Below are 27,626 nucleotides of genomic sequence, written 5' to 3'. Positions count from 1 at the left end.
AGTTTCTATCAGGTGAAAAACCCAGATTTCGTCCTGAAGACCCCTGCGACCCCGGAGATTATGTTGAAAGTTGAACCGATCTCGCAGACAAGCTGAAAACTGCGAAAGGAAGTGGTCATATGGTTAGTAATGAGTAGGGTTCCCGTTTTTTCGGAGTTTTTTCGTCAAGTTCAGAGGCTGTTTTTTCTGAGTTTATTTTTCGCCGAAAATTCGGAGTTTATCGAAGTTTATTTTTGTTTGATTCCAAATTCTCTGAAATTTGGAGCTCAAATTCGCAGTGTTTCTTATTAAAATAAACAAATAATATCCAAATGCAAACATACTCTGGGCAAAAAAAAGAAACGCGATTGTATCAATTGATACTTTCTTCAGTTGGATTTGGCGTTGGTGCCATTACTACTGGCAATACTAATTTGTCCTAGAACAAAAGTGGCACACAAGTGTTATATCAATAAACGTCGATACCTTAAAATCAATAGCCTACTGGAGGTGGTCGCTGGGAAGCCTGTATTCAATCCATGCTATTCCATCAACCTACCGCGCGGCCGCAAGGGATGGAGTGGAAAAGGATGTAATAGAGAAGTTTCAATTGTCCTCTTTTCTACTTTATATAATATCTATGGTCCATAGCTTTTGCGGCTACAAAAACACAACCTCTCCTTCCTCTCAGGCACAAATAGTATGACCCAAACCGGAAACATAAACAGTGACTTTTGTCTTGACCCGATAGTACAATGACCTGTTGTCTTGACCGAAATTCGAAAGATATGTGCGGTGGCATTTTCCCAGGACAATTACTCTATGCGCTGGTTAAACCATCAATTGTAAAATATACTTGTGTATGTGTGTGTGGGGGCGGTGAGGGGGGGGGGGGGGATTGGCACATCGAAATTCAGTTTATCAGATAAATCGGATTAGACAAAACTTTTACCGGCGGGTGTTTTCCGAATTTATCCGAAAACTCGAAACCGTAGTTATGCGTTACATCCCCCCCCCCCCCCACGTCACACACACACACCTCTCCAAACGCCCTAAAAAATACTGAACTTTTTCAGTTAAGACCGAATGTGGAAAAATTAATTCGGCGTACTTTTTCCGGTTATATTTGGTTTAACCCGAAAACGCTGAACCCTAAATGTAGCGTTTGAAGTTAAAAAAATGCACGTCTCAAATAAGGCACTGTAAAGGAATTGAGGTTCTAGGCCAATTCATCGAACGACAACCCTCGTCGATGGCGAATTTTTCGAATCTGTTCTTTTGGAAGCAAGTTCGGAGTGGGGAGTATACTCGATGCGCGCATGACGATTCCCTGGGCAGTACCGAAGCCCCCGCTGGTCTGTACTCTGGCTGTTTTGTAGCGTGAGCTACACAGACCGAGGTTCAGCAGTTTCGCGTAGTTCGCATAATGAGCCGTGCTCCGTTGTGCGCATGTGCGAGGAGCAGTGACGTCATACGGCGCACAGCTGGCGCGCCGGAGCCGCCGCCGTCGCGCCCGCCTCGCCGGTCTGCGCATTCCAGAGGTGTGACGTCATAAGCGCGGCAGGCGCACTGGCGCCACCGGGTGTCTAGCTGTGCGCCTCCGTTGCGCAGTAGCCAAGTCTGACGCTGCACCGGAGCCGCTTGATAGCGCCTCTCATTTTGTGCGCATAAGCTCACGCTACGTATATCCTGGCATAGCCGAGCTAAACCACCGCCATTTTTTCGAGCCGTTTTGCTCATTTTGACGCTCAAGTTTTCTGGTGATATCGTCTACAATAAATAATTCAATCACACGGCAATGTGCTGTCGTTAGTTGTTAAAAGAAAAAAAAAACAGAAGGCTTGTGCAGCAACGGTGCGTTCAGCACATGCTGCAATGTAAGCATTGAGGCTGCGGCATGTTACTGCTTCACCGGTTTCCACTCGATCAAGACCTTCGTTGGCAATAATCTGTGAATTTAACTCAAAACGTACAACTTCTCGCGTGAAAGCCCTAGCCGCGTGTTTCCAGGAGATTTTATTCACGGCGAATGAACCCCGCAGAATCGGTGCCCATGGTGCACCTTGAACACGCTCCACATTAAAGTCGCCTTATCTTACCGGTTCTATCAATGCATCTGTAATCGGCGCATTTCCCGCTTTTTTTTTCCTTGGGGGGGGGGGGGGGAGGGGGGAGGAGACGTTTTCCGCTTAGGTAGTAATTACGAAACAACGAGTACTACGGAACCCCACCGGACCGCCACAAACCAGGCAGTTCATAACTTGAACTTACAGATATCTTTTTCCGAATAACTTTTTCTCTTTCTCTGATGCTTAAAAAAAGAACCAGACAACGCAGCCATCTCTAACTACCCAGTCTATTCAGAGATTAGCGTAGTAAAGTAGTAGTAACTACTGCTAACTTTATTAGTTTTTAGCAATCACACAGCAGCAGCACTCGGGACACTGACTTGAGTGCGATCCCGTCGCCGCTAACGTACTTTTTTTTTTATTGTTTCTCCCCTAGCTGTTAAATAATGCCATGCAATGTCCAACCCTTTTTCTTTACGTTATGTTTTGTTTTCTTAAAACGTTGCCGATTACAGCCTTTTTCCATGCGTGCTGTTTCGTCGTTGTGCTGTTTTGGCACGTGCTCTTTTGTCGCTGTGCCGTTTTGACGACGTGCTGTTTTGTCACGTGCTATTTTGACGCGTGCTGTTTTGTCGCCGTGCTGTTTTTACGCTGTGCTGTTTTGACGCGTGCTGTTTTGACCTTGCTGTTTTGTTGCGTGCTGTTTTGTCGTGTGCTGTTCTGTCGCGTTCTCAATGTTTATGTGCTTGTTTCCAGTTTTCTGTTTTGTTTGCACGGGAGATGGTTGCACGATTGTGCCCTGTTAATCTCTTCATTGAGTATGGCATTACACGCTAACTTACACTTCTAAATTTGCATATTTGCACCTGAAATAACCGAATTGTGAGATTTAGAACCGTGTTGCATGCTAACGGATGTTTTGTACAGCTCGTTTCTCATTGCAAAGCAGACAACGCACCGAGGAAAAGTCCCATTTGAACGCTCTGGTTCAAAAGTGCGTCTTCTCTCCAAGTGGAATGATATGTACTGTGTTTCTCCATAACTTGGCAAAAGGCAAAGGCTGCAGCATTTCGCCACCATCACGGCAGACTGTTCCATCTTCTGCAAAAAATACTGCTAAGGTGGCTTTGTTTTGAAAAGGTATTAATCTAATTTTTTTTTAACTATTATTAAAAGCAAAGCAATAACTTTTTACAATGTTTCCAGTCATATCGGCATTCGCTGCCCTGCTGTTTCATCCGCCATGCATCTGCCGTGGTGTATTTGCTGCCGCAGTGTGAATGTGCATGCTCTCGTTCTTGCCTCTTGCCCATTTGTGTATCACAAGCATTCACAAACAGTTCAATGCATTACTGTACAAGGTCATAGGCATGTTCCCGTTTGTACGTGTTTCAGTTAAAAAAAAAAAAGTAGCATTGCGTTGAGGATGTTTAGACAGCGAAAAATTGGCCTGCCTCGAATGGTGCCAAGCTTGCCGCTGTAGATGAGGAATTTAGCCAGTGCGGTAGGACCGAGAGCCTGGGATCTTTAATGTGCATCATGTAGTAGTGATTGCACAAACGCGTACTGGTATGATCCTCGTCCAGATAGAAATGAGCAAGTGCTGGGATTTAGCCCACGATCCCGGGTTCTGCAGCGCGAGCTTTCGCTCCACATGCCCGGAGCACAGCCGTGCTAGCCGACTTGGCCACCGTTCCCCCATGTGTTTTAGTTGCGTTCAGCACTATTGTGAATTTGAAGTCATTTTCCTAGTAGTTCAAGCAGGGCCAATTGAAACTCCTATGGTACAAACCAACATTCTTGCTACAGTTTGCAAGCCGACTGAAAGTATGAATGCCTTTTTAAAACCATCTAATGTCTTTAGGCACATGGGGTACGTTCTTCCCAAGTGTCTTAATTTTACAGCAGACTCCTCCGGCCTGCACAAACGCCTCAGTTTCTGCATTTTCCCAAATTAATGTGAAACACAGTGTAGTGGATTGCGTGCTGGCCTACCCTCTTTCACACTTGAAGAGGTGCGATGTTTTCAGGTGGCTGTATAGGTAAACCTGGCATATGGAGAGGTTTATACGTTTCCCATCACACACAAAAATAGTTATTTTTTTCTCTTTTACTCGACTGCCAAATTAGCAGGAACAAGGAAAATTGGACATTATTTGTTGAGAAGAAGGCAAGGCAGCGCACGGTAACACTTTGCCACGCTCTATGTGAGATATTTGCGGTACAACCGATAGCCCAAAGTCTTTGATATGAATCATGTAGCAGTAATACACTCCCATGGGTAGGTGCAGTGCTCAACCGGGTCAAAACGGGCAGGGGCGATCAGTGCAAGTTTTCGCTCCACCCACTGCGAGCTGCAGTGAGCTAACACACTCTGCCACCAAGCCCCTCCAAATCAGCACGTCCTGTTGAAGCAACGTGCAATTATTACTATTGCTGCTGATGGGGGCACGCACACGTAAGGTAGGAAAATAACAGCCAGGAATTCTGGTAAGGGGAGGACGCCATACGTCATGGGACACAGGAACAGGCTTGGCTTGAATCCCTTTTGCTTCAGGATCACCATCACTACTCCAAGCTCACCAGAGACTTTGTATTCTGAGAGCTTTTTCAAGCAACCGTTTCTTTTTATGAGACACTGCACCGCTCGCAGTGGCAGCTACTCTACGACACCTGCTCGCTGATCCACAGCTGCCCGGCCCGGTATGTGGAGTCACGAGAACCTGTGGGTTGCACCTATTGTGACTTTTCCTTGACAGTGTTTTTTAGCTTAGTTATTTTGCATGGCACCAAGGTTTAAGATTCTCTAGAACTTCAGGGTCACGTGTTTCCGACATTAAACAGCAAGCACCCTGGTTGTTCTTGTCACTATGCCACAGTCACCTGTGTGGTGCATAAAGCAGAGGTTTGAACCATTGAAGGGTGCAGTGGTGTCTCTTAAGCTGTACTCGGCACTCATCGGTAAGTAATATTTGTGCTGGTGATCCAATATTCAACGACAAACATGGCAGCAAGAAGTTACTTTTCAGTGTGCACTCATTAGTGTTGTACAGCCTAAAATATTTCAGCGGTCAAGAATAGGAGAGTGACTTGCTTCAGGCTACTGGAACATGTTATTGTGAGGGCCTTTCTTTTATGGAGGGGAGGGAAGGCGAGAGCAGAAGAGTAGCAGAACCAGGCACGAATAAAAATTTGAAAAATCTGCAGCGGAAATAAAATAAATAAATAAAAGCAGTGTGAAGAGTTGCGTTGCTTACACGTCACAACCTCGTGGCAAAAACGCAGGCTGTACTCTGTTTCAGCTAGTGTTGTACCACAGGAAAGGCTACAAATTCCAGCTCCTTGCTCTAGGGCACATCTTGACGGCACTAGCTCTTGTGCAACAAGGGCAGCTGCCAATGCTATGACAGCTATGAGCTCGCGCTTCTGGCCTTCTCTGCGGTACAACATAAGGTGAAACGGAGTATAGACGGAGAACGGCTCATTATTAATCGGAGGCAGGGACACAAATAAAACGAAGAGACGCGCGTGTGGTTGCCCTTCACTTTTTTTTTTATTTTCCCCTTGTTTTTCTTACTTCGCAAAGTCGACATAGTACGAGAAAACACGCAGAACTAGGAGAGCAAAGAGGCTCCTCGGCGGACTTTGCCGTCTAGCACGGTTCTGGGATCCGAGGCGTTCGGTTAAATTGCCTCTCATGGTTTTCGGGCGCGCGGTTCACGGGGGAGTCGGTGCAACGTACTTGACGCGTATTCAAAAAGAGTACGATTTATCCTGATTACGCAAAGCCCGAGAAACGCACCTTGCTTCACAAAATCGGTACGCTCGTAGAAAAGCGAAGCAAACGAACCGTATTTTGCAGATTGAAGAGACGTGGACGAGTCGTCACGAAAACCACTCGGCATCAGCGGTTAATTTCGCGGCCGCTCGTTGCTCGAAGTAGCAAAGTGTTTCTGCCAATCCAAGACACGCCAAATTTCACGGAGTCGTTATGAGGCGATCCTAGCTCATGGATCACGGTAGCATCAGCGGTTAATTTAGCGGCCGTTCGCTGCTCAAAGTAGCAAAGTGTTCCCGCCAATCCAAGACAAGACAAGCCGCCTTTCTAGCGCTGTCCACCATGTGGCCACCCGGCTTCCTTGAAGCTCCCATGCCCCCCCGTCACTCAGTCTATCCACGCGTGCACTCCCCTTCCTCTCTAACTGGTCTAACAAAGCTGCGCGTCGAACGTCCTATCAGAGCGCGACGATTGCCTCGGGTTTATGCAAAGAAGTGGTCCGAGCATAATCCATGCTAATCCCTTTCCAGTGGCGGGGGTCCAGGGAAATAATCCCCTCTAATCCCTTTTGAGGAGAGGGAGCTTTTTTGGGAGGTTCCACTCATGTTAGAAACGATACAACACCCCTCGCCGCGTTGGTCGGTCATCGCACACTCGAGGCAGCACCACCGCTCCGCCGGCTTCGCCAAATGGTACAGCCCTCGGGTACTTCGACTAAGCGCAATTGTAACGAGCAGACGCGTACAAGTGGCAAAGCTTGTAACTACGCTACTTTTGGCCCTGCATGGCATGATGACGCCAATGCCGCGCCGGGTCTACCGGTTCTCCCGAGATCCATCGCGCTCTTCGATGGCTGATTTGGAAGCCCTCGCCAAAATACAAGTTTTAGAACAAAAATAATGCCATCTGCTTAAAGTACAACCACACGATTATCAATTACAGGTACAGCTGATCCTATTCGAAGTATTACTTGAAGGCTTTTGTTTATTTCAAAATTCAATTTATCAAATCTTGAGTCCCTTGAGAGCACTCCTGAATTAATTTTGATGACCCGCAAGGTCATCAAGGTTTGTAAACGGCGTTGCAGTTCTCGTGGAACTGTACCTTCGTTTGGCCCCTGCACTTGTCGTAAACTGCTTTGCACCGAGTTGGAGGATCGCTGCGTATTGTATGATCACTCATCCACAGCGTACAGCCTGAAAGAGCCGTAAGAGAAAATAATCGATGTAAGCAGTCATCCGGAGCAGTCCTAGTTTGCACAAGTTGGGAAAATGTGACATATAACCGGTGTCTAGGGAAGTGTACATTAATTACACGCAGCACACAACGTGCAGGTGCAAGTGTTCGAGACTGGAAGGCAACAAGGAAACCACACAACCCGGTCGCACAGCTCACCAACACATTTCCCTTGCTGGACAAGGTACGCCACAGGAGAGGGTCGCGGCGCATTCACAGAGCGAGACTGGTTTAAGCGGTGACAGCAGAAACCCAGAAAGACGACAGTCGCCGTGCCGGTGCACTTCTGCATCCGCTTAATTGACTGAGTCCTTCCCATAGTAGCATCGGCTGTGGTAAATAAAACCAAGTACCTTTTTTTTTCAGGACCGCGCTAGGTTGTGTTAATGTGCTACACCCGTATTTCTTTTTCTTTTCCAAATTGTTAACGAAAATTTGGTCGCTTCAAATCAGATATGGACATCCCGGTCACCTACAGGGCGTTCTTGACCAATATTTGGGAGTAAGTAAAGTTGGCATTTATAAACCAATGAAGGAGTGCAGTTAAAAGGTTCGCAAAGGCGGTGCATTTCTCGTACTCAAATTTATGAGTATAAGTATCTGGGTAAAAACGTTTGAGTCTAAAATGACCCGTTTGTTCCTATGTCGAGTAAGGAAACCGTCAAAAACTTTTTGGTTGACGTTGCTGTTCATAGATGGCGCCACATACGTTCGAGTCTGCTGGATCTTCTTTTGAGTATACATCTTAAAGAAGCTCTCCTTTTTTTGCTTTAATTGGCACCATCTGTGAGTACCAGCGTCAGACAGGGTATTCGCCGTGTACCTCCTTGTGCATAAACGAAAAACGCTTTTTAGACTTGTTTTTTATACCCACCCATACGAATTTTGTGTATGCACCCTCTCAAGACACATTTGTGAAACGTTTTAATGCACTCTGCTTGTTGCTTCATTTATACGAACTTTTTTTTACGCCCGAAAAGCACTCAGGAACACCCGCTAGATTGCGTCTAACAATTGCTTCACTTTTACATCCTTTCCCCACTGCTTCACCTTTACACCCTTTCACCTTAAAGCTCGGCCCACATAAGGCTGGCTCACACATTTGTGTCTGTTGCGTTCTCAGCAACCGAAATGACAGCAAAGGAAAGTCACCGGGACAAGTGTTAGCCGTACGCAACGTGACAAGCGGTGCAAGAGGAATAGTTTGGCGAAGCTATCATAAGTCACGATTGTTACGGTGTTCTTGTCGTTTCTGTCGTTAAGGTTGTTGTGAACGATACCGTCACAAATGTGTGAACCAGCACTTAAGAAATATTTTCTAAGTTGTCGATTATACTTCAGGGGGCGTGATCATGGCTTTTGGAGGGCTGATTCAATGAACGGCGGAGGCAGTGGCGTAGCCAAGGGTGGGGCTTAGAGTGCTTCAGGCCCCCTCCCCCCCCCCCCCCCCCCCCCCTATTCACCTCCCTGGCTACGCAACTGGGAGAATTCTGCCAAAACTCACGCTGTACCTATCGTCAGCACACTCTAAGCGCTTAGTGTCAGCTTTCTAACAAGTTTAGAACAAACCAAGATATTGGTTGAAACCTAGGTCAGCTATTATACTAACTTCTTTTGTAAGGTGACTGACAGAAGTAACCAAACATTATTAAGCGGCGGAAGCCTCGGTTTCATTTGCTTGTCTCAAGGTATTTCCATGTGATCGCCCAGCTACTAACACGTCCCGGTAAGAAGAATACGGCAATCTCTGCTCAATTACCTTCTTTATACTCCTTTGGCTTCACCTGCCAAAAACATGGTTCTTTCTTTTTCCTCGGCCATTTACTTGGATAAATCGTCGAGTGATACGCTCGACGATTTATCACGGCGTTTTTCAGAAACTCGAGCCAACCTTTCGACAGATTTGTTGCATGGCTAAGGGGCGTCAACCTTTAGGGTGGAAGGAGCATAGCATTACTAAGAAGAGATGGCTTTTGCTACACCGTCAAATCGCATCTATATTTAGTTGGTTTGCCTTACGATGTTTTTACTCCTCTCATGGAGGTTAGCGGTACTTAGACCTTCCAGTGATCAAACTCACCTGATCCGTCTTCTGTATTATAGGTTTTTGTAACTTGACACTCCTCTGATTCGTTCATGTAAATGAGTTTACGTTTTTGTTCTGTTGGACGCAAAACAGAGTACATATATGACTTTTTTTCAAAATTTGTTCACAAGCATTACTTACAAGAGGATCAACTCTACGCATGAACTGGTTAGGAAACGTGGTAATCGAAACCCGTTCGATTTTATTTTACTTATAAGAAGGCTAAGTATAGTTAGGTAAAGGAAACTGCTAGGAAACAAGATGACTGTCACAAAATGCAATGGGAAAAGTTTTCAAGAACAACAAAATTTCAGCAACTCAGTTTAATGTATTTCTAAAACACCAAACATGCCTACAGTTTTGCATTGCAAGTTTGTTTTGTACTACTTTTTCTTTGGGCCTTAGTGTAAGAAACGGGCTCCCTTCATTGTTATCTGGAGACTTATTAAGCACACCATATGTATGCTAAAAACCTTACTTTTATGTTCCCAAAAAATAAAACAAGTATGTACGTAACAAATCTTCCTGAAGTCAGCGACTAATCTTCGCGCAAAGTACAGTCGGACTGCAGTCCGACTGTACTTTGCGCGAAGATTAGTTGCATGTGTTGACCACGTACGAAGGTATAAACGAAAAATAATTTTACGCAAATAGGTAAATTAGCTTTGTTATGTGAATTTTAACCCGGGGTATGACTCACATGTGAGTCATACCCCGGGTTAAAATAAGGTAGGGTCCATGTCCCTACCTTTTAGGTAGGGACATGGACTATCGCTAGGCAGCGTTTTAAATAACTTGGAGACATAACTTGAGTTTATTTAAAAATACGCATACCTAAACGGAACGGATATACCAGCGGTATATACGAAGACCTTCCAAACATCCTAAAACTAGTGCGTTTGAGAAAATACATCTTTTGAGAAAAAAAAAAAGAAAAAAACCTGCCATCCGTGGCGGACGTCAGGATTTGAGAAAACATACCGATGAGCAACATAATTATCTTAAATTTACTAATTAACTTCTTAGTTAGTGGAAATAAACATGACTTTCACTATAAACTTCCCCGGCGTCATGGAAAGCCTTTCGATCAGTTAACTGTATACGGCGAATATGTGGACAGCAAGGGGATGCGCAATAAAGAGCAGCAGGCGCAAGGCCGGCGATGCGAAATCACGAATGGTGACTTGGTTCTTTCCGTCGCTCTCCTTATAGTCCCATGTTCTCATCATTCACGTGTTTGCAACGAAGGCTTTGCGCCTGCTGCACGAGCAGAGAATAAATAGATGGAAAAAAAACACGCTGTCTCCTTCCAATCTATTATCGCTGACAGTTTCAAAAATACATGACGTAGAGAGTGTGCCCACCATCCCACTATGTTGAAGCCATAGTCAATGAGGAGAGTGCATTAGAAGGTAAGAACGCCAAGGAACAAATCGTACCGCAAGACGTACGAACATTATAAGCCACGTTCTGCGTTTCTTCAGACCTCGGTGACTTTAGATATCTCACTTACTGTATAGATATAGAGGGTGAAACAAGGAGACGGCAGGCTCTTTAAATCGACCGGAAAATTCGGTTTCTTAACCAATCGCGCTACGACTTAGTGCAGCGTTGCCCACAGATGGTATTTTTTTTTTTTTTAATTTGCAAAGCGCGAGCTTACCCGAGGAAAAAGTAAAAAAAAAAAAAAGGCTTAGCTGCTATGGAAACGCAGCGACGGCACCGGTCTGCAAACTACACGGCGCCGTTTCGCACGGGAGACAAGAGATGGCGCAAGCGGTCGCGACGCCAACTGCCGCCAACGAACGAGCAGACGACGCCGAGAGCCGGCCCTTTTGCAGACAAGGAACTGCACTTCCTTGCTGTTACCGCGCCTGTATGTTTTGTTTCTGCGACTGTCGTCGCCTGCGGAACGCGCGCCACTTTTGAGTCGAAAAGACCGTCTGCTAAAAAGGCCTGCTCTCGACGCCGTATGCTCAATCGTTGGCGGCGTTTGTTGCGCCATCTCTTGTCTGCCGTGCGAAACGGCACCGTGTTGCTTGCAGACCGGTTGCGTCGCTGCGTTTCCATAGGAGCTAAGCCTTTTTCTTTCTTTACTATTTCCTCAGCTAAGTTCGCTCTTCGCAAATTTTACAAAGAGAAAAAAAAAATGCACCATCAGGGGGCAACGCTGCACAAAGTCATAGCGCGATAGGTTAAGAAACCGAATTTTCCGGTCGATTTAAAGAGGCTGCCGTCTCCTTGTTTCACCCTGAATATATAAATATAAAGATATATATATATATACGATGTTTCGGCCTGAGACAGACCTTTTTCCCAAAAAAGGTCTGTGTTAGGCCAAAACGTCGACGAACTTTACGGATATTGCGACAACAATCGACGAACATTAATAATAATATAACAACCGTCTCAGGTGCGTTTTCTGCCGTATATACCTTTCGTTATCCTGCACTGCGTTTTCTCTTTCTCTCTCTCTCTCCCCCATCTCTCTCTTTCTCTCTCTATATATATGTGTATATACCGGGTGTTTTTTTTTATTTTTACACAGGCGGACATTATGTGGGTGGCTAATCTTTGCGATAAGTCGGCTAATTAATTAAATTCGTTGTATAACTTTTTAATTTGTTTAAATAGACATATCGTTTCAATTAGAAACGTGTAGAGCATCATCGAAAACCACGAAATCAACTATTTTTGGAAGGATATAACGCCGCAGGAGCATTTTACGGCGTTCTGTAAAAGCGTTCCATTGGGACGCGTTTCTAGATTTCGGTTTCTTATCGGAGCGCATCACCGCGCCCGCGGTCCTGCTCCCCAGTGGCTGAGGCAAGCAACACACGTGCGGCCTACCTCCCTCCATTCTACGAGGGAGGCGAGGAGGTGGCTTCGCGCCGCGACCACCGGGCAGCAGGATCGCGGGCGCGTAGTTGCGCTCCGATAAGTAACCGAAATCTAGAAACGCGTCCAAATAAAGCGTTTTTACAGAACGCCGTAAAATGCTGCCCCGGCGTTATTATCCTGCTAAAAATCGTTGATTTAGGGGTTTTCGCGTATGCTCAGAAAGTTTCTAATTAAAACCATATGTTTATTTTCTGTAATTAAAAAGTTAATTAACGAATTTCGATTAATTAGCCGACTTATTTCAAAGATTAGCCACCCACATCATGTCCGCCTGGCCATAACCCACCTCCACAGACCGCATTAGTGTAGCTTTTACGTTTTTCTTAAACACATGTGTAAGAATAAAAAAAGACACGTGTATATATATATATATATTCATATATATATATATATAGTTATATCTTAATGCATTTAAAGGTTTTTGGATAAGAATGTGCAAATCGCCAGAAAAAATCTCGACAGGTTCTGAAGACTCAGTTTCGAGCCTGCCGACCTAGGCCTTGAGGCACTGAAAGGGGCGATCGCAGGCTATACGTACAGCAAGTCGTCTGCTTCCTTCGCAAATGTTGTGGTTACGTCAGAACGCCGAGTTCTGATTGTTTCGGAATGAAGGATAGTGAGTAGACCTCAAGGCAGCTTGCTTTGTGGTCTACCCCCTATCCTACTGTCACAACCAATCAGAGCTCGGCGTCTTTCTAACGTCGCCGCAACTCCTGCGTCAGATGGAGACGAATTGCTCTCCGCATAGCCTATGACACATTAAGAACTGCACGATGCGGCCTCTTATGATCACCGTTTGTGCTTTTTTATTCCTGCTTCGTCGTTTTTTTATCGGCTTATATTCGCGATCACATTGGCCGCACGGAAAAAAGAAGATGCTCCGGGCTCTACGCGCCTTACATTTCGCAATCCCTCGGTAACTATAAACCACGCAGTTTTCTCATAAAATACGCTTACTCTGTAAAGAATTATAATATTTCAGGAAAAAAATGGGCATCTTAATTATGTAAATTCATTAGTGTCGATTTCCTTACTTTAAAAAGGATGGCATGGATAATATTGTCTGACTTTGGTAACAAACTGCATTCCACTCCTGCATCGCAAGCAAAGTGGTTAGCTTGATGAAATATTTAACCTCCTTTTCTTACTTTACTTCACGAACATTTAAAGTGAAGGCAGCACTAGCACATTCGTAAAATTTCTCAACAACGGTTTCGGCGAGAGTCAGAATGCGGCGTAGACCCTGAACGATTTTAGAATTATCCTCCAGATTGAGAAACTGCAATCTAAGAATTAACGCGGCTCCAAATAAACTGCAGGATAATTGGTATTTGTGGTTCTTTACATTTTGAATGGTTTCCAGCATGGGGAGAATGAAAGGATTGCAAAAAAGGAAATCCCTTAGAGAAATCCACTTACGTTTTCTTGATTCTTCATTAGAATAGAAAAAAGCATCTATTTCATTAGCGTAGAACCCTACGCTAACATATCCCACCTTAAAAGACCTAAAAGAAATATTTAATAAAAGGTTAAGGGACTGATCGATGCTCTACAGAATATGTACACAATACCAATTCCAGACCATTGGGTGGCCCAAATTTTAAATACTGCCTCCGCCGTTTATTTTGAGTTTGGGCGGTTTCGTAAAACTTTGAGTCATTCGATCAAGTACGGTTCACTCATCGGAATATTTTTAATTATAATTTTTCTCTCTCCTTTTCTTTGTTTATTTTTGTTAGATTTTTGTCCCATATCCTTGTCTCCCTGCACCATTTCATATAACAACAGCCAAGCGAGACGGCGGCTCATTTAATTTGCACGTAAATAAAACATTTCAACAACACCCCACGACGACGTGACTCTGTCGACTATCCCCGTTCAAAGATAGGTGCCAACCAAATGTAAGGTGACACGGAGCTCTGGGAAACGAATCTCCAAATAACAAAGCAATCATTAGTTAACTGAACATTACAGAGACTTGCGTAGCGCTGAACGAGGCCTAATAAAAACTTTCAGGAGATCGTCCGCTGATCTGAATAGGCTCTCCCTGCGGTGACGCTCGGCGGGTATCTTGACCGCCGGGGAAGGAGGGGGGGAAGTAGGTGCCTGTCGCCGATGTCTTGCCGTTCACGAAGTAGTTGAACGCGTTTAAAAACTTTAAGCTTTTGAGTCATTGTACAATATATGGGTAAGGCTGGCGGCTCGCATAGGTAGTCGTGAAGGTGCACCCATAGTACCTTCGGCAGATTTGTCATTTCTTTGAGGAACAAGCGCTCGTTTTTCTCATTCAAGGAGCATACGTGCCTTTTTTATTTTGATGCCGCAGTCGGTCATTGGCAGTGAGACAATTAAAGTATGTTCTACTTACTGCGGGTCCTCAAAAACAAGCATAAACAATGGCCAACCGGAAGCAATATACTCCCCCCCGGAAGATGGTTTATTTGTTTGATTTTGTTTACCGTTGAACATCCTGTATAACTTAAAACATACGTTCCCGAAAAAACTCGTTTGTTTCGCAAGAAATTAAACAATTCCCAAAATCGCTTCAGTAACTGGGGAGTTATGTGATTTGATATATATGATAGAAAGTGTTTTTTGATACTCTCAAATGTAATAACAAATACTGAAAAGAAAAAACGACACCACGTTATTATAGGAAGAAAATCTAGAAATGGTTATCGCCCTATTTATTTGCCACTCTTTCTGATATTCCAAGCGCAGCGTCTGCATCATGTTTTCTTTCTAGTTTTAAAAAGTAAAAACACTTATTGTTTCTATGGGCAAACCCTGACAATTCCAAAAACATTACATTGTAGATTTTCTAGTTCTGTTTTTACTCGTAATTTTGTTTTATTCTATTTCACTAAATATTGACAGTTGATTTGTTTAACTCTATAACCTTATAGGATTTGTTTGTCATTTACTATTCAGGGGTTATAAAGGTCAAGCGAACATATTTTATGCATTATAAAATTTGTCTCGTAGTAACTCTGAAATGTTTTCCCCCAGCGACGCCTTATTCGCACAGCATTGCAAGCATTGAAGCCGACTACTCTCTGTGTTGAATACATTTGCTTGAGCAATATTTTTCAATAATCTTGAACTAGATTATGTTTAAACCACGACCTGTCATAGACGATGCATGCACTTCCCAAGGGATCCTTTGTGAAGCTCTTCAGGAAGTGCACATTGGCCGCGGTGCTACCGGCGTCACCGAATTTCATGCGTGTTCCAGTAACTTTCTGGCATGACGAAGCCTGCGGTTGTGTTCCACCTTTTTTGCCTTCGCTTTGGGTTTGCAAAGGCACCTTATTCTGGGCCGTTGCTCAATGTTGGCAAATAGTGGGATTTTTCTTCATATTTTCGGAAAAACTCAAAGCTCAAAGGCACAAAGAAAAAAACGTTGCCGCTTTTAGAACTTCCTGCGCGTAATTCTGCGAGCAAGAACCTACTAATATCATAAAAATGATTAAAAAGATTTTATAGGGCCCCAGGTTTAGTATGAATAATTATTTCGTGGTACGGCAAGCTTACAGGAGCACGATCGTCCGAAAAAATCGTAAAAAACAAGCAGATCAATATAAAATATATACCGGCACATGATAGTAAAAAAAATTACTTTCTTTCGCTGTCACTTTTGAAAGCAGACCCAAATATAGAAAGGGCGCGGGGGGGGGGGGGGGGGGGGGGGGGGGCTAGAAACTTATTTATGGTTTACGTGCGAAGGTTTGTCTTTAAAAATGACCTGCAGTAGTCTGGAACCTTCCGCAGATCGCGATTTCGTTCTGAGCAATTGTTAAACTCAAATTTTTATTCCATATTCGGCTGCCAAGTAAATCGAAAACTGCAATTAAAGGCTTGTAACTTTCAAATTTACGATACGGAAAGAGGAGCATTAAAGACAAACAGACAAGACAGGCTGTCTTGTCTGTTTGTCTTCAATGTTCCTCTTTCCTTATCGTAAATTAATAACCAAGACGCTCAACAGTCTCCAACTTTCAAATGCACACTTACAGATCCCCGCTGTAATTTTTGAGCCAGTAATTGATTTTGATGGGATCCTCTTTCTGTTTGTCACCTCGTCTCCACCTATACACGCATGAGTAGTTGCCAAATAATTCATCATTGGTGTAATCACGATACTTCATGCGGTATATGTCATCGATAAGGAATGCCTGAAAAAAAAAAAAAAAAAAAAAAAAGGTCGGAGGAGATTACTTACGCACGAGGAAAGACATCGTTTTTAGGTGTTTTTTTAACATGTAAGGTTATGATTTTTACATACCTCGCGATATCTTTTTTAGTCAGTCAAAAAAATCTCCAGACCACCACTGTTTTGGTGATCCGGGGCGCTGCCAGAGAAAAAAAGTGCCACAGCCGCATTTTTCTTGAGAAATAAATTATTCGTGCATGCTAGAGCGGTGACTGTCTTTGTCCGTTACATCATATCCGGCATTAATCTTATATTTATTCATAGCTTCATTGCTTTGCACATCCCGATCCCCCAAGTCTGACTCATAAATTTGCCTCTGTTCTAAAGTGGGAACCGGATGGACACTATGTTATAATCTGTCAATACACTAGCAAACTACGGGAACGATACTGATGTTGAGTTTTTGACACTCGTAATTCTTTCGGGCCGGTATAACGCTAAATTTATAACTGACCTTCCAATATATACAGTTTGTTTCCAACAACTGAGGATAAGGTTTAAAAATATCACTTGAAATACATAAAGTATTTCGTCGCAATGACCGAGGAAGTTACCATTGAGAGGTAACAATGAAAATGGGAAATGACAAGCGCCGAAAGTCTACGACAAGGTAGTTTTGTTTAATTAGCCGACTTATCGCAAAGATTAGCCGCCCACATCACGTCCACCTGGCCTTTTTACCCACCTGCCCAAACCGCATTTGTGTGGCTTTCACGTTTTTTTTTAAACAATTGTGTAAGAACAAAAAAAAAAGAACCCGGTATAATCTCTCTCTCTCTCTCTCTCTCTCTCTATATATATATATATATATACTTTAATGCGTTTAAAGGTTTCCGGATAAGAATGGGCAGATCGGCGGAAAAGATCTCGTCAGGTTCTGAAGACTCAGTTTCGCGCCTGCCAACCTAGGCCTTGAGGCACTGAAAGGGGCGATCGCAGGCTTTACGGACAGCAAGTCGTCTGCTTCCTTTGCAGGGGTTGTGGTGACGTCAGAAGGCCGAGTTCTGATTGTTTCGGAATGAAGGATAGTGAGTAGACCTCAAGGCAGCTTGCTTTGGTGGTCTACCCCCTATCCTACTGTCACAACCAATCAGAGCTCGGCGTCTTTCTAACGTCACCGCAACTCCTGCGTCAGATGCAGACGACTTGCTCTCCGCATAGCCTATGACAGATTAAGACCTGCATGGTGCGGCCTCTTATGATCACGGTTTGTGCTTTTTTATTCCTTCTTCGTCGTTTTTTTTATCGGCTTATATTCGCGATCTCATTGGCCGCAGGGAAAAAAAGAAGATGGTCCTGGCTCTAAGCGGCTTGCATTTGGTAATTCCTCTATAAACTACGCAGTTTTCTCATAAAATCCGCTTACTCTTTAAAGAAGTCTAATATTTCTGGAAAACATTAGCGTTTTACTTATGTAAATTCATTAGTGTTTATCTTACATTGTCCTAGTCTTTCGGCGCTTGTCTTTTCCCATTATGAACTAACTGGCCCAACTCACCATTTTGTAACAATGAAAACTTTATTTATATAAGAGCTAGAAGTAATTTCTGAAATATTTACCTTAACAGGGACACTTGAGGTATTTGCTCGTCGTCATAACGTGCATAGCAGTTGTTAGAAAGAAACCCTAGTGTGATTCGGACAGTCAAAATTTTATGTTCGCTAATATGGCATACAGATACGCTAAACACAAACTTTGTACATTTATCTTGGGCTGTACAACCTTTTCTAATCACATGAAATGCTTATTACTCTTTATTTCACTCTCATACCTTTGTTCGAGAAAACTGAAAGAACACTGAAGTATTCTAGAAATATGTAAACCAGTTCGCTTACTCTAATTTCTGGTCGCAATGCACAACTGATCAGTACTCTTTTATGCGCTCTAGAATAGAGGTATCTGGAGGCTCGCACCATAGTGAAAAACCTCGGAGACGATTGAGGGTACACCAAGAAGTTTACAAACACAATTCTGTCTCGGAGTTCTGTTTGTCCTTTTCTTCTGTGTCGCCTCGTCTCCTTCTTTTCTCAGTTTAATCGTTCATTCGCTTGACAGCATAATCTCCCTTATTTTAGGAAGCTCGCTTCTTATAGACGTAGAAGACATGGTTGAGCAGCAATCTTGGAGAAAAACAAGCAGCTACAGAAATTAATGCTATATATCGTCTGAAATCCGCTATTTCGAAAGAAACTATAAGTCGGCTTACCTCAGTTGCATTATATCGTGGCCGTATTCGACTCGCTTCATGCGAACTGAAGATGGACCCCGCCAGAATAAAGCAAGAAACGAACACTGATGTGCTCATCGTAGTTTTCGATTTAACCGCTCTCCGGTCAACTGACTTCGTAATATGCAAGGCAAGTAAGCTATACACGTTATTGAAAGATACCGACTTTTATATTCCCGGTTTTGAGATCGTTGAACGAGGTTCTCAGAGCAATGTAGTGGTAACAAGAAATACCGCCCACTCACTTGTAGACGTATACCGCATTACGTCGTGTATCTTGACGTATGAGATATTGCGAAAGTGTATGTTCTATACGTCTTCCATTCTTTGTCCATTTTTTTCTGGAACAATGAAATTTCACATTCCTAGAGACCAATTCTTTTCTTCTCTATTAACGTCATAGACTTAGATATGACGCGTAAAATAAAAGACAATTTCACATATGCCTATACGAGTATCGCTTTTTCGTAAATTTCCTGTGTCAAAACTTCCACAAGACAAATATGAGTTTCTTGACTTTATATCTGGTCACAACAAAACATTTAGGCAACAATAAATCCTCTTCTTCTTGTTCTAACCTACCACATCTCCACCACATAATAAATCTCCTGCCTACAATGTTTCAGAAAAAAGATTGCTGACCATCATATCATGCTGAAGAACAAGTACTATTTGCTGAAGTGCATGGTTGCTTTTCTGACTACTTAGTAAAAAGATCCTATGTTCAACAAAAAAAAAAATTGGGAATTGCCTTTTTTCGTTACCTCGCCCCTCAACTGATTAAAACAATTTTAATACAGAACAATACGAACTGTCGGTTTCACTGTGAACAGCCGTGGTTTGCGACTCGGAAAATAAACGAGACAACAAACAAACTGTACTTGTGACTACACAGGCCCAGCGAAACCTTGCACTGGTGTAGTAGATCACCGCTACGCCTACAAAGATCATGCTGGATACCATCAAGCCATTATATTTATTATTCATTATTTAGGAATACTGCCTATTTCACAAGAAGACTCTCGCAGGTAGTATCACCGTAATAAAGTAACACAAATAGGAAACAAAAGAATATAGGCAAAACATTATATGGCACAATTTATAAAAGGCGAACCAACAAAGCAAGTAGATTCAAAACCACCTATGCGCGGGAACCACCAAGCACGCTTTTGTGAGTAGGTAAATCAGCATCAGAAAAAACACCAAAACATAAACCTGTCGCCCAGACATATACAGCGTCCCATGAAAACTACGTAACGTTGAACAGGTGACAGATAGTGAACCATACGTTGCTTGAAAAAATACTAACCTCTAAAAATCGGGCATACGGGCAACATTCAATCCAGTCTGATTAAAATTAAATGCATTTACGCTGTTGTGTAAGTTTTATAGAGAGTTGTAAATGAAAATGTAATGTTTTTTAACAAGAAAACACGGCCATGTGTGCCTTATGATAATGTTTACTTCGAGAGTTGCAAACGAAAAGTCAAAACTGGAAAATAAGCTACTTTCCAAAAGATCAGACGTCATAAACACTCATTAAAGGAAAGAACAGGGAAAAATATTCCGGAGTCTCAAATGTATCTAGGTTTATTTTGCAGAGAACGTTACAAATGCTCTTGAGGAAGAAAACATGGAGTTCAGAGCAGAAACACACTTCTGCCTAGGTTGTTAACAGAACCTCTCTAGACAGGCGGAAAACATCATAACTGACTCTACACCAAAGAAAACAAATGAGTAACCAAGAACTCAATTATACAACGTCCCTCAAATAAAACAGATCGGGAAAACTCAAAAAGCTCCTTGTTTTTTTTTCCCCTGTCAAAACAACTTTCCTCTATATTTTGCGAATGCGCAAAAACATTTCAAGCTAAAAGAGTCAGAAGGTATTCACAAGAAAAAACTTGCGCCTTCCATTAATACTGAAGACAGCTTTGACAGCGTTCTACCGTATGCAAATCATAATTGTGTTTTTATTTTGAGAACAATAGGGGTCTCTCCATAAAACGAAAAATAAATTACAATATATATTATATTCTTTTACATTAGAAAGGTGAGATTCTTTTTACGATCTTGCGGAGTATGCTAGAAAGCATCCTCATTCACTGATGCATTTCACTGTGTTTTATTTCATCCGTTTTCATATTCAAAACAAACGGTACAGGTGCACTCAGCTGGAAGTCGGGACTAAATATACTACTCACACTGACGTTTGCCTCCAGAGGTTTTAAATCACACGAAAAACCATAAAAGCAGGTATTTACAATATGACTTTTTTCGGCAATGATCGCGTGGTTTTTTAACACTTCAAGATATGTTTGCTGAACTCGACTCAATAATGCCGACTGCTTAGAGTTGAAGTCAACTGTAGCCCGTTAACATAAGCATATATCTGCTTTCTGAGCAAATTCTCCACACAACGAATAAAATATTTGTAATACAGTACTAACCAGATAAATGGGCAGGATTAATTGTTTTTTTTTTCAGATAATACAAGTGCTCTGCATTTAAATGAAGAACTTTTTGCATCGTCGTTTTCATGCTATCGTTGCAATACTGAATATTTACAAAGCGTAGACAAATATGTAACTCCGTACTAATTCTGGATTAAGACATTAACTTCCATTCCGGTGCCTCCACAACCCTAAAAGTATTATTTTTACTTTCGAAATGCTCACGCGTAAGGTATACAGGGTGATTTTTTTTTTAAAGAAAAACTTTACCGGAGCGCCGGTAAAGTTTTCGTTTTGCTGAGACGAAGCTGGCCACGGGGGCCGGAAGGGCGGAGCAATTCATTTACCGGCGCTCTTTGTCGCTTAGTTTCGGTCTGACGCAGTGTACGAAAGTGACATTTCTTGACCTCGTAGCACCTACTACCAATTTGTTAACCAAACTTTGATGGCAGGGCTAGATTATATTGGATCGAGCTTCAATTCTCAAGATATAGGGTGGTCCAAGTCGCCAGGCTCGATCTAAAATGGACCGTAAGAATCGACGCCTGCACGTATCAATCTAAACTTTTCGTCAAAGGAGTATTTCACACCTCGTTTTTTTTTTTCTTGTAAAATTACAAAGCGTAGTTCCCTTTTTGTAAGAAATAAGGCCAAGAAACTTGCCAGGGTCTACGGCGGGCAGCGACGCAGACGGCAGGGTTTCAGTAGCGGGTTGTGCTTGGCGTTCGTATTGATAGATGGCATTGGGAGCAGCCTCCGAATGTGCGGCCGACCAGCAAAACGAAATCCGTTTGCAGCAAAGGCGCCGCCGTTATGCAGACGAGTTTTTTTACTGTAAGGTCTGCTTTTATTGTCCGCGTTTAGTTTTTTAACCGAAGATAGATTTAAAAAATATTATGCTCATTTTAATAAACCCACACGGTGGTCGCGAGCCGTCGCGGTAAGTAGGAACCGCCATCTATCAATACGAACGCCACACGCACATCGTTACTGAATCCCTGCCGTCTGCGTCGCCGCCCGGCGTAGACCCTGGCAAGTTTTTTGGCCTTATTTCTTGCAGAAAGAGAACTACGCTTTGTAATTTTACTAAAAAAAAAAAGAACCAACGTGTAAAATGCACCTTTGACGAAAAGTTTAGATTGCTACGTGCAGGCGTCGATTTTTACGGTCCATTTTAGATCGATCCTGGTGACTTGAACCACTCTATACATTATGTACCCTCAAGTGAAAAGTTAACAAGTAAGTTAAAGCATTTTAGTTAATTAGCTAACTAATTGCATAATTTCACCTTTCCTCTAGAGGCCGCCATAACCATTAACACTTCCCCAGGGCTTAGATTACTCTACCCCACGTTCCCTTTTTTTAAAATTTGGTGCAGCTAAAAAATAACACCCTGTATAAGAACATTATCAACAACTCTGCAAGCCTAAAAGTTTCTAACACCAAAACTTCAATAAAATATATCACTCCCCTGCACTCTAAAAAAATGTCGGTAAGTCTACTTTCCCACACAATACTCGGAGAGCCAATCAGCGCAACTTACGGAGGCAGCTCAGCGAATGACGCCGCCGAATTATATGTTTAGACGAAAAAAACGCAGTATGAGTTGTGACATCAAGCAATGCAAAACGTCACGGTTGCATTGCTTAATGTCACAACTCAGTCTGCGTTTTTTGGTCTAAACATATGTTTCGGCATCGTCATTCGCTGAGCTGCCTCCGCAAGTTGCGCTGATTGGCTCTCCGAGTGGTGTGCGTGAAAGTAGACGCACATACTTTTTTTAGAGTGTGTCAAGCGGAATCTTTCATGATATGAATCAGACAAGAGCACTACAACTAAAGCCTCGGTGCGAACACTTCTCCGGTGGTGAAAGCTTCACTGTTAAACGTTAAAAGTACAATAGTTTTAACAATGCGTGAATCAAAATATATGCCGTGTTAAAGTGAGACCATGCGAAGTTTAATGATATCACTAACTCTGCGCAACAAATGGTTAGTCAATGCTCTCGTTCTCTTCTTTTTCCTGCTCATCAACAACTCAAAGGCTTTTGCGCTGTTGGTGCGGTGAAGCCCGAAGACATATATAAATGAGTTACCGCTGCATAAATACAAAATTATATATTTTTAATAAACATATATGTAAAATAAAACGCGAATTCTAGTTCTGCTTTTATATCCAAAAACGCAAAAACACAAGTTTTCCTGTTGTATCGCAGACGCACTTAGCGAATCGCTCAACTGGTATTGATCAGCTAGTTACAGTGTGTACAAACCCGGAATGTGTGTATAGGCTGGATTTTATGCGAAAGGTATTACGCTCAAATGAGAAAGAGGTTTACAAACATGCCAGTGTAACAAGAAGCATACAAAATTCATTGAAGGCATCGCATAAGCATCCAAAATGACAGCATACTTTCTCATGAATTTATCATTCGTACTCGTAATCGTACCCCTTAACCAAGCATGACTAAACATAATTCGCTCATAATGCACGCAAGGCACACTCTATGCTCCTCGGGTTAATCAGAATGATCGAGAAGTTTTTGTTTTCATTAGTTCCTCATTTTCGTGTTTCTTTTTGCACAACTTAATAGCTTGCTGCAAACAATCGCGACGTGTTCTTTTTATGATTTTCCGGAAAATCAAGGTAACCGGTCGAATTCGCAAAGGAAGAGGGCTGTTTTCACCAACCACCAAAATGCGTCCCCTGATACTGTCGGGGAGGATGTTTTCAAGCATATCTGAAAATGTGAGGTCAATACATGACTGAAAAATGCCATGGAAATGTCGATGAAAAATAGGAAAACAACAACAGATCTCAGTCACGTCAAACTTTACATTTTTTCCCTCTGGATTCGACATTTGTTCTTGCCCTTTCTTTGGCGCCAACGTCAATTTGTTACTTTCAATCCGGTTAAACAATTCTCCGGAAGACCCCGCAGAAAGTCTTTTCAGCTGCGTCCGTAGATCTAGAGTCACTAAAATCTTATGAAGCGTGTGGAGCGATAATTATCGCTCCATCATTACAAGGCTACGGAGCGATAATTGGGCTCTCGAGAGCAAAATTATTGATTTGTAGCCTCGTAACGACACATTCATTCATACTGTTTTTAACGATATATCTTCAATAAAAAAAATTGCATCTAGGTTAGGACAGCCCAATTATCCTTTCCTTATTTTTTTTTTCAAAAGTTGTTTCAGACATTTTTTTCATTAACGATCCATTCTAAAAAGAAATCAGCTCGCCAAGAAGCTTCAAGACGACCTGTTGAAGATCAAATTGGCAGTGACGAGCTGTTTGTTTTTCACAAATTTGTTTCTAAATACCAATCTGCGAGGATTCTAGAAACCCAAAAGAACGCATTTGTGGCTCAAATTTATTGTGTGTTTTTTCTGCTCAAAAACAGCCGATTGATAATCAGGTCTTTGGCGCCTCAGATCTGCTGTAACTCTTCTTTTTATGGTGATGTGATAGTGCACAAATGATGTAAAAGTACGGTAATACGCCATGTAATTCGCATATTTACAAATATAGGTATCAGATTTAGTAGAACGTGACCTTTATAAACACTAAAACACCAAAAACGAAAATATATAAAAAAAAACAAAAAAAAACGTGGACTGTACAGTCGGTGATTACTACCCTTGACTATGACGTCATAATGCCTGCGGTGTTTCTCTGATTCCAGTTTGACTTTTCTCTTGTGAATAGGTTGCTCTGGAGTGAAATGAAAATTTTTGTTTTGAAGCGATTTTTTATACACGTGCAGCACAACGAGCTTGAGTATCACCTTACAGCGGTAAACCGGAACCCACGGCCTAGAGCAAAAATCCCCCCCCCCCCCCCCCCGTTGCCACCATCTTCCGTGTTTGCAACATTGGTGATCACGTGACGTCAAGATTGCTGCGCCCAGATGTGGGCGGGATCAGATTGGCCAGATCTCGTTCACCAGATTGGCCCACTGGGGTTGCGTTCCAATCTTACTCGAATGGATCCGAGTTACTCAGGCGGATCGGGTCACGTGGCATGACAGATAAAGTAAATGGACGCGAGTATGTTTTAGAACACCAAGGTACAGGACCTTTACCCTAGAGTGAGATGGAGCAAATTTTGGACTACGGCCCCGCTGACCGCGATCTGGCAAATTTGATCTGACCCATTCATGGGCTCTGCCATCTTAACATCACGTGATAACTAATGTGGCAAACGGGCGAAATGGCGGCAACCGGAGGTGTGCCATTTTTGGCTGCTGGTTTACCGCCCTAAGGTTACTCAAGCTCGTTGCTGCAGCAGGCGCGAGCCACGTAGAGCAGAAGACGACATCCATTATCGATGTTGGTTGAACACACATCGTGTACAACTGAAAGAACTGTTCTTTCGCGGGTATAGACACTGCGTGTAGCACCTTCTATACTGCGAGTTTGCACTTAACCCAATATTCATTGAGGCACCTGGCAGCGCCATGTGGCTGCCTTCCTCCAGAAGCACCTTTCCAGCTTAATCCTCTCGTATCCATTTCTGGTCCGCAATTCTGAGGCAGTGGTGCGGTCACTGCGGATTGAGAAATACGGTCATCATGAGATTTTTAGTGTGGATGTTCAAGACTTTTTTTATTCCATCCCCCATCCACCTCTGCTTGCTGCGGTTCAATCGTGCATTGAAAGCAACGGAGAGCTCGCATTTCGAAATGCTACCGGCACCTCCATCGAGGACTTCCTAGAGCTGTTAATTTACTACCTTAAGTCTACGTACATCGGGTGGAAGGACGACCTTTACCTTGAGAGGTATGGTGTATGTATTGCGTCGTGCGTTGCCCCTGTTCTCAGCGACATCTTCCTGGCCAAGGTTGATAGAAGTATCCGTGATTCCCTTAATACCCTGCCCGTACGAAAAGTGTTTCGATATGTGGATAATTTTTTGATTGTGCACAGAAAGGGGGGTGGAAGGTCATGGTGTACATCAGGTAGTCGAAAACTTCGTCAAGTGCGGTTCGGGACTAAAGTTCACGTTTGAGGAACGCAAGGATGGTACCCTGAAATTTTTGGATCCATCCCTATCGACCCAAGCCAACCACTTATGCTGGTCCTACTCTCCCAGGTCAAAAAAGCCATTCTGCCCTACACATCCTCCCCTTCTAAGATTGTGAAAAGGGGCATAGCCATGTCCATATTAGGCTCAGCCTTGGAAAAAATCATGTTTTCATACCGTGAAGGACAGTTTTCGCTCTCAACATGAACGCCTTAAGGCGTCCGGTTACCTTCACGCCGTTTTAATAGAGGTTATGGGGTCTTTGCTGAAGAAGGTTAAAAGGGGGAGTAGGCATCAGAAAAAAATATACAAAAGAAGCGCCCAGTCGTAGTACCGTACCTACATAAATTGTTACACAATTTAAAGCATATCGCCAGCAGGTATGATGTCCCCGCGGTGTTTTCGGCCACCCTAAGGTTATCCAAGATCTGCGCCAAAGTGGGGTCCGCCCTTGACAACCGTTTAAGAGCCGTATGCCACAAGAGGCACAAGAACAAGTTCGTTACCTGCACGGACGGTGTGGTCTACAAGATCCCTCTGACCCGTGGTAGATGGTATATAGGACAGACTAAGCGATGTGTCAACGACCGCCTTAGAGAACATTTTTATTCACTTCAAGCCACGGTAGGCGGACACTTGCCTACACACTGTCGCTCCTGCCAGTGCACACCGACGTTTGGTGAAACAACTGTTCTTGGGAGATTTCAAGACCGGACTACTGGAGAGATCTACGAGGCTTTTGACATTCAAAAACTAGGACATCAATGCGTCAGCCAACCGTCCCTGTCGCTGAGTGCTAAGGAGGTGACTTTTTTGGCCAATGCCCATGCGCAGTAACTCTGGCAGGCCAAGGGTGAAAGTACGGTTTTCTAATTTTCTAATTTCTTAGTTTTCTTCTACTTCGTTTTCTTTGTTTCTTTAACCTTTACATATTTTCTTCCTTTTCTTCCTCTTCTTTTTTTTTTGTTTCTTTTATGTTGTCTTCACTTCACGTGGGGTTCAATTTTCGTGGCTTCTTTTCCCTTCTTTTCACATCTTTCTAAATAAATCAGTTGGGAGTCAGCGCTTTTTTGTTCTACTGTCCTTTTCTCTTCCACCGACTTTTTGTGCGCTGTTTAATATCGGTAAAGAACTTGTTTTTCATAAAGACCTAGTTTTCGCCAATTTTGAGATTTCAAAATAATCACGACCAATTTGTCTTACGAATACTTCAGCCCATGGTGACGACTACACCACGGGCCGTGAAAAGTAGTGTCGGCGAAATATTTTCGAAACTGGTTGATTTTCGTGTTGGTACAGCACCGCAATCTCGACACCGCACGTCGAAGTTTCTTTTAATCGCAAACCCTAACTCGGAAAAAAAAATAGTAATATTTGCAGAGCTTTTCTAATTTTCATTCCCCCTGCGCCCCCCCCCCCCCCCCCTGGGGACCGAAGTAGCTCGGTTATCAAATACACCAGACCCCCCCCCCCCCCCTTACCCGCACTTCCCCCCCTGACAAAAATCCTGCGTGCGCCAATATAGAGGGTCACTGTTGTATCTTTTTAGCTAATTACCTTCCAGCCACTTCGTCTTCTTCAGTCCTTTTCCTTTCGTGCATCCTCTTCATTACTATGGATTAAAACGATCAGTCTCGTGTCAGCCGCGCTTGTGT

This window comes from Ixodes scapularis, unplaced genomic scaffold (genome assembly GCF_016920785.2).
Source record: "Ixodes scapularis isolate PalLabHiFi unplaced genomic scaffold, ASM1692078v2 PGA_scaffold5__190_contigs__length_132052651, whole genome shotgun sequence".
NCBI classification, from domain to species: Eukaryota; Metazoa; Arthropoda; class Arachnida; order Ixodida; family Ixodidae; genus Ixodes; species Ixodes scapularis.
The sequence above is the reverse complement of the archived record's forward strand: the minus strand, read 5'-3'. Positions refer to the sequence as shown.